This window comes from Notothenia coriiceps, unplaced genomic scaffold, assembly GCF_000735185.1.
Source record: "Notothenia coriiceps isolate Sejong01 unplaced genomic scaffold, NC01 NC01_scaffold00037244, whole genome shotgun sequence".
Classification (NCBI taxonomy): Eukaryota; Metazoa; Chordata; class Actinopteri; order Perciformes; family Nototheniidae; genus Notothenia; species Notothenia coriiceps.
This window is the reverse complement of record NW_011369945.1, coordinates 17,315,214-17,321,399: the sequence shown is the minus strand read 5'-3', so window position 1 is coordinate 17,321,399 and position 6,186 is coordinate 17,315,214.

Here is a 6,186-nt window from a genome sequence, read left to right as displayed (position 1 = left end):
GTGAATTATAATACTGTATGTTTTTAGACCAGCATAGCAACATACTGCATTGTATCACAGCACTTTGACACTGCCATACAGTAACGCCCTTATGGGAAATAACTAGGTAAACATTTAGTAAGTACTTATGTTAAGTTTTGAGGTAACTTACTTACCTATAAACTCTAACATACTGGATTTGGAATAAATAGGATATTTGAAGACAAAAGGCCTTCAGTAAAAAAGTGTCTTTTTGTTTCATATAACAAAGATAAAATACAGTAATACTGTACTTAACATTGTTATTTTATGTTAAAGGGGCCCTATTAAACATAATCCTAAAGTTCTTCCAGGGGGAGTTTCTCTTTCTTGTTTACTTCAGTGACAAAGTGACAGCACTCATGCTTCTATCGGCTAGCACTCGAATATAGGTTATAGGCTAAGGGGCATGGGAGGGTGAAAAGAGGTTCTGCAGCACAGGAAGTATGAGAAAAATAAACCTCTTTTTGAACATTAAAGCATGTACAAAGGATTTGTAGAGTCACACAATACAAATATGAACCTGAAATGTGTGTTATAAGGCCCCTTTAAACAACCCTATATCATTTAGGAACATTTAAATGTACTTGTTTCTATATATAATGATATAAACTGTGATTATTTTCATGAAAACATTTATGTTTGAGAATGAAAAGTGGACTCATCAATACTTTAAACAATGGGTCCAATAACTGTGCTATGAAAGGTGACACTTGTAGTGAAATAAAACCCAGACAATAGACAACAGAGTTTCCCTCAGCTACAGGGTTATGGTCTTTCATGGTTTCTTTTTTATAGGCCATAGCTCTATAGTTCCTCTTATCAGCGTTGTTTCCAGACGCAGCAGACAAACCGACTTGCTGATGACCATAATGGAGTCTTAAGCTATTAAAGAGCCAGATACATTTTAAACCTATGTTTCCTTGCTATGAACAAAATCATTTGTAGACCTTGTTAATCTTGGGAAGAGTGCTATCCACCACTCATTTTCTAATCTAAATCTAAGTGAATAGCAAAATAAGGAAAACAGCTGGTGAATCCCAGAAATCAATGGGTCCTAGAAATAGAAACAAATCGTGGGTACAAACAAAAACAAGAGAACATTTGTTTGTACATCGCTTCCCGCATGAGGCCCCTTGTTAGTGTAAATATTAAAATCTGTATTTCCTGCTGTGACAAGTCAAACATTTCCGCTGTAAAAAGAGGACTGTTTCCAGATTGTCTGCAAAAGGGGGTAATATATAAGAGCACATGTTGCTTTAAGATATAATGGAATAAGGGTACGCTTATGTAGTTTATACTGACCTGAACTTAGTGAATGCTGCTAATATCAAGCTTCAGAACTGAAAATGTGGTTTAGTGAAGGTTATAATACACAAACTGCATCCTCTGATATACAGTTGGTTCTTTATTGGTTGCAGCTTGGAGATGGAGGGAATGGGCGTGTGTAAAGAAAACCTAATTCTCAATAATTTGCAACAGGCCGCACTCCAAAAACACTCAGTGAGCGAGCCCAGTGATCATGGTTTCCCCAGAAACCCACTTGTAACAAACATTCGACTTCAGAGTGTTTGAAGGGCAAGTCCTCCGTGGTCTCTGGAGCCGCATGCGTATTTACAAACATCTGCAAATCCCCCTGATGAGACCAAAGATTCCTCTGTGCTTCCCATGGGAAAGGCTGCACCAACATCGGGATGAAACAGCACTTCAGCCAAACAAGGTCTTACAGCAAAAATGGAAGCAAACAACACATTAAAACCTCATCTCAACCCAGGGGGCTCTTTGTTAGTCGACGGGTCTCATGAGAGGAGTGTGCTAAAAAATGAAAGCACTTAATCGGAGGATATTAAAACATTTAAAAAATATTAGGCAACGTTAGACTAATGAATGTTTGCCAACATTTATCCTTTTATTTAGAGTCAAATATGTGCCCCCTCTGAGAGCAAATACTTATAATGATTTATCAAATAACTATTAAATTCACGATTATCTGTCCCATAACATTAGTTGCCCTTTTTAATAGATACTACAGATTAATTTAAATGTTATTTTTCTTATTATATTAATCCTAGTCTGATGATTATATCATGTCTGAATCATTATAGATGTATGTAAATGTCCTCTGATCTAAAATCTTAGATGTTGCTTGAGTAGTAATTTTTTTAACCCATCAGCTTTCAAATATAATTGATAAGGCAGCAATGTGATGCCCCTGAAACCTTATCAAGCTTAAGTATTCCAACACTGCTTCTGGTTTGAATCCACTCAAAGCACTCAGAGCCCATTTTGTCACCTTTAAAAATCAAATGAATTGCTTTAATTAAATAACTTCCCTCAGCAAATCACAAGTCAGCATTCCACAGCTATCTTTGATCTCAGGCAAACAGATGTACAGTATGAGTTATTAGATAAACATGCACTGCATATTGAGGGCAACTCAACAAGCTCCCCTTTTACACTTCCTCTGAAAGCAGCGCTGAGCGGTCGGGGCCAGTGGGTACATGTTGGGTGTGCCAGCATAGGAAGTAGCACTCATCCTGTGCCACCTTCTGCTCTTGTTGCAGGCAGGAAATACCACCATGACCCAACACTGATAAGGAAAAGGAGCTGAACCATGGCCACGTGGTAAACAATGAGGAACCATATACTCACTAATTTATGTGTAAAGTGAAAAAGACAGAACGAGTGATTGATAGGGATGGGAAAATAAAAAGAAAGGTCATAGTGTGCATGCAATGTAAATATCCTGGTAGGCCTTCACTTTAAATCCCCCATATCTGTCACAGTCAACAAACTGGTTCTGTTGTTTTAAGCTTAAGACTTTCAAAATCTATGAAGGAATACTTCTACTTTTTCTGAAATATGGTTATTGAAGTATTATTTGAGAGAATTGGATGAGAACATTGATTTTACCCTCATGTCTGTACCGTAAATAAGAAACTATAGCCAGCAGGCAGTTAGCTTAGCTTAGCATAAAGACTAGAAACAGAGGGAAACAGCTAGCCTTGCTCTTTCAGAAATGTAAAACTGACTACTAACACCTCTGAAGTTTATTATCTAGCACAATATACTGTATCAATGTTGTTATCTGATAAATAGTTGTACAAACATATGGAGCCAGACACATAGGCAGGCCTAAAACTGCCATACATTGTTTAAACACTCTTTTCACACCACAAAATTAAATTGTGTCTTTTCAAATGGTATAACTGTGGTAATGCTCAAGATAACATATACTAATCAATAGTTTGAAAATGTGTTAAAAACAGACATGCTGAACTTGAAGGTTTCTTGGAAATGGTATTCAAACAAATTCCACTCACTAGATTTATTTCAGAGCTTTCAATTTAAATAAAGAGTGTGAAATGATTTATATTCAAGTGTGTTTATACAGTATGTGAATGTGCTCCCAATGTGTTAAATATCAATAACTAAAACTCTGCCAACATGTTCATTCTCTCGGCCCAGTGAGAAATATGTCAAACATTTTAAGATGCAGTTGAAATGCTGTGACGTCAATAGAACAAATGGATTTCATTTAACGCCTCATTCCATAAGCTTTTCCTCGGCCAAGCAGTCATTTTCCCTCGCTGGTTTGTAAATGTACCGTGACTGTGAACATGCATTTCCTTTTGGACACTGAAGCTGAGCTCTTGTGGATGACTTTGATCATGGAAACCTTCTTGCAATGGCTTCCTCTTAAACAAACTGTGCACGACATAAAGTGAGATTGAATCTCTGTATATTACCTCACTTACATCAACACAGCATGCAAACGACAAGATAATTACAACCTTCCTCTGATAGAGCCGTTGTTTTCACGATGTTGCATGTAGTGCAGCTAATGAGGCTCAGAACAAGCTGCTGATGAAATGTCATCAAATATTCTCCACTGTGTGCAATCTGCACATTTCTACAGATGCCAAGGCTGAGCCCTGACGTCTTTGTTGAATAAACGGCTTCCAGATAAAATGAATTTTCCATTTGGACAGAGGCATCCATTTCACATTTGCTCATGAGATCTAATGAAGTTCTCTCTTGCTTTTTGAGCCAACCACTTCTTTCTATTGCCAGATCTCAGAGTGCTTATCCAAACACAGGGAATGCTAGCTCTCTCGTTGCGAGGAATTTCCTTCCAGAGAGCTCCCACCACCTCTCCTGACATGATTTAGATATTTTAGGAAATTATGATTTAAGAGCTTAGATTTGCTCGGATGTAGTCGTGATCACCAATTTGTATTCATTTTGTTTTTAATAGGTTGAATTTCTTCATAAAGCAGATTTGAATAATTATATTTCTCAGATGAATGGGACTCCCTGATAATAAGGGATTAAATATCTCATACTCCAAAAAATAAAAATAGCTTCTTAAGATAAGATAAGATAAGATAGGACTTTGTTTATCCCGAAGGAAATTGTTGTGCCAGAGTTACAAAAATACAATAAACACAGCAGCATAATAATACAACTGTGTAACACTAGCAGTGTAGTAATAAGAGCAATTACATATCTACAGGAAACATAAACGGTCACATAAGTAATGTAAATTATAATTAATTATTTGCTTTAACTGTAAATTGTTTCAGCAATAAGGTAATAAAAAGGCAAGAAACCAAAGCAGAAATGCTGTGTTTTGCACAACATATTTAGAATCAGAACCAATCTCACCTGGGCCTTCATCTTTATCAATGAAATCCCATCTCCCTTGCATAGTGTCCCTTCTGGTTGCATGTGTGAAAGAATAATGGAGGAAAGAAAGAGAGGTTTCCACATTGTAAAAACGATTCAGCTGGTGCATGCACAATACAGACACTGTCCGTGATGTGTTGGCCTTATGTTGACACGGACAACTGTGTTCTCTTTGTTGAAGCTGCTCTCTCAAGCTGCTCTCTGTCACTTTAAAGATCTGAACTTGAGGTGCCTTAAATGTTTCAGAAGAGTGTTGAAATGTCTCTTGCTGAACAAGAAAGAGTACTCATGATATTTTTTGTAATGCAAGATTAAGAAATCTATGGTTGAAATTCAAAGCTACCCATATCTTGCATTGAATTTGCAACATTTATGAGTCTCTTTCAGACAGCAGAGCAGACCAGCCCTCAGCCATAATAGATTAGCAGAGGAAGGTTTCTCTTAAAATGTGCTTTCAGTGTGCTAAGATTACATTCTGAGTGGGAGTAGGCTCAGCAGTCCACAGAGATCCATTCAGGACTATATATTCTGGCATAATGTGTTCTACATGGACGCCCATTTCCTCCACAGCAGCCCATTTTCATGGATGCTGGCCATGTCCTAAAAAATCTGCAGAGGAAATGGCCCACACTGCATCTATTTCCAGGACAGCCTCCGTGGTCCAGCCTCATTAAAATGCATTACCGTTATGGCTAAACTTTTACCTCAAGTTGCTGCCTAAGCTCTTTTGTTTTGAGTGCAGCTGCTAGGTGAGGAGGATTTCTTTCCTTGGTAACCTCAGCACATGGTGACAGGCATATGAGGTGAAAAGATTTCCAATCAGATAAAAGTGAAAAAGAGAGTTTGTGTGTTGGTTGAGGAGATTTTCCGACCCGATCACGTCTGCATTATCTGTCGACCACAAGGAGAGAGGCTGTGTGTTGGAGGATATTTTACTCTGGGCTGGCTGTTTCTGTCCAGAGAAAAGAGTGTGGTCACCTGAAATCAGCCACAAAATTACAGCTCAAGACGAGGGCATGGAATTTTCAAGTAGGCACAATGTGTGTGACACATTTTGTGGTTAGTTGGAAAAGGAAAGCATGGAAACAAAGAATCCAAAATATGTTGAAAGAATATTTCTGCGTGTCTATGAATTATAATGACCTAATTTGAGGCCAATCAGTTACACATGGAGGGATATGGTCTTATGTCAACAGGGATGAAAGGATAAACTCTCTTAGAAAAAAATATTTGTGGGCCTCACCTTTTGATCACCTTTCTGAGTTTCACTGCTCAAAACTAAAAGTTCTTTGCTTCGTATGCAGAGACAGATAACATTTGGTATTGTTAGACACACAGAAAATAAGATACACACTGAGGGATTATCTCGGGCAGTGTGCTGAAAGTGTAAGGCATGGTTACTGTTAAGGCATAAGCTTAAAAATAGCCCTGCTCCGAAGTGTCTACTGGGTGTTGCTAGAATGACTCTTTATGTCTAGA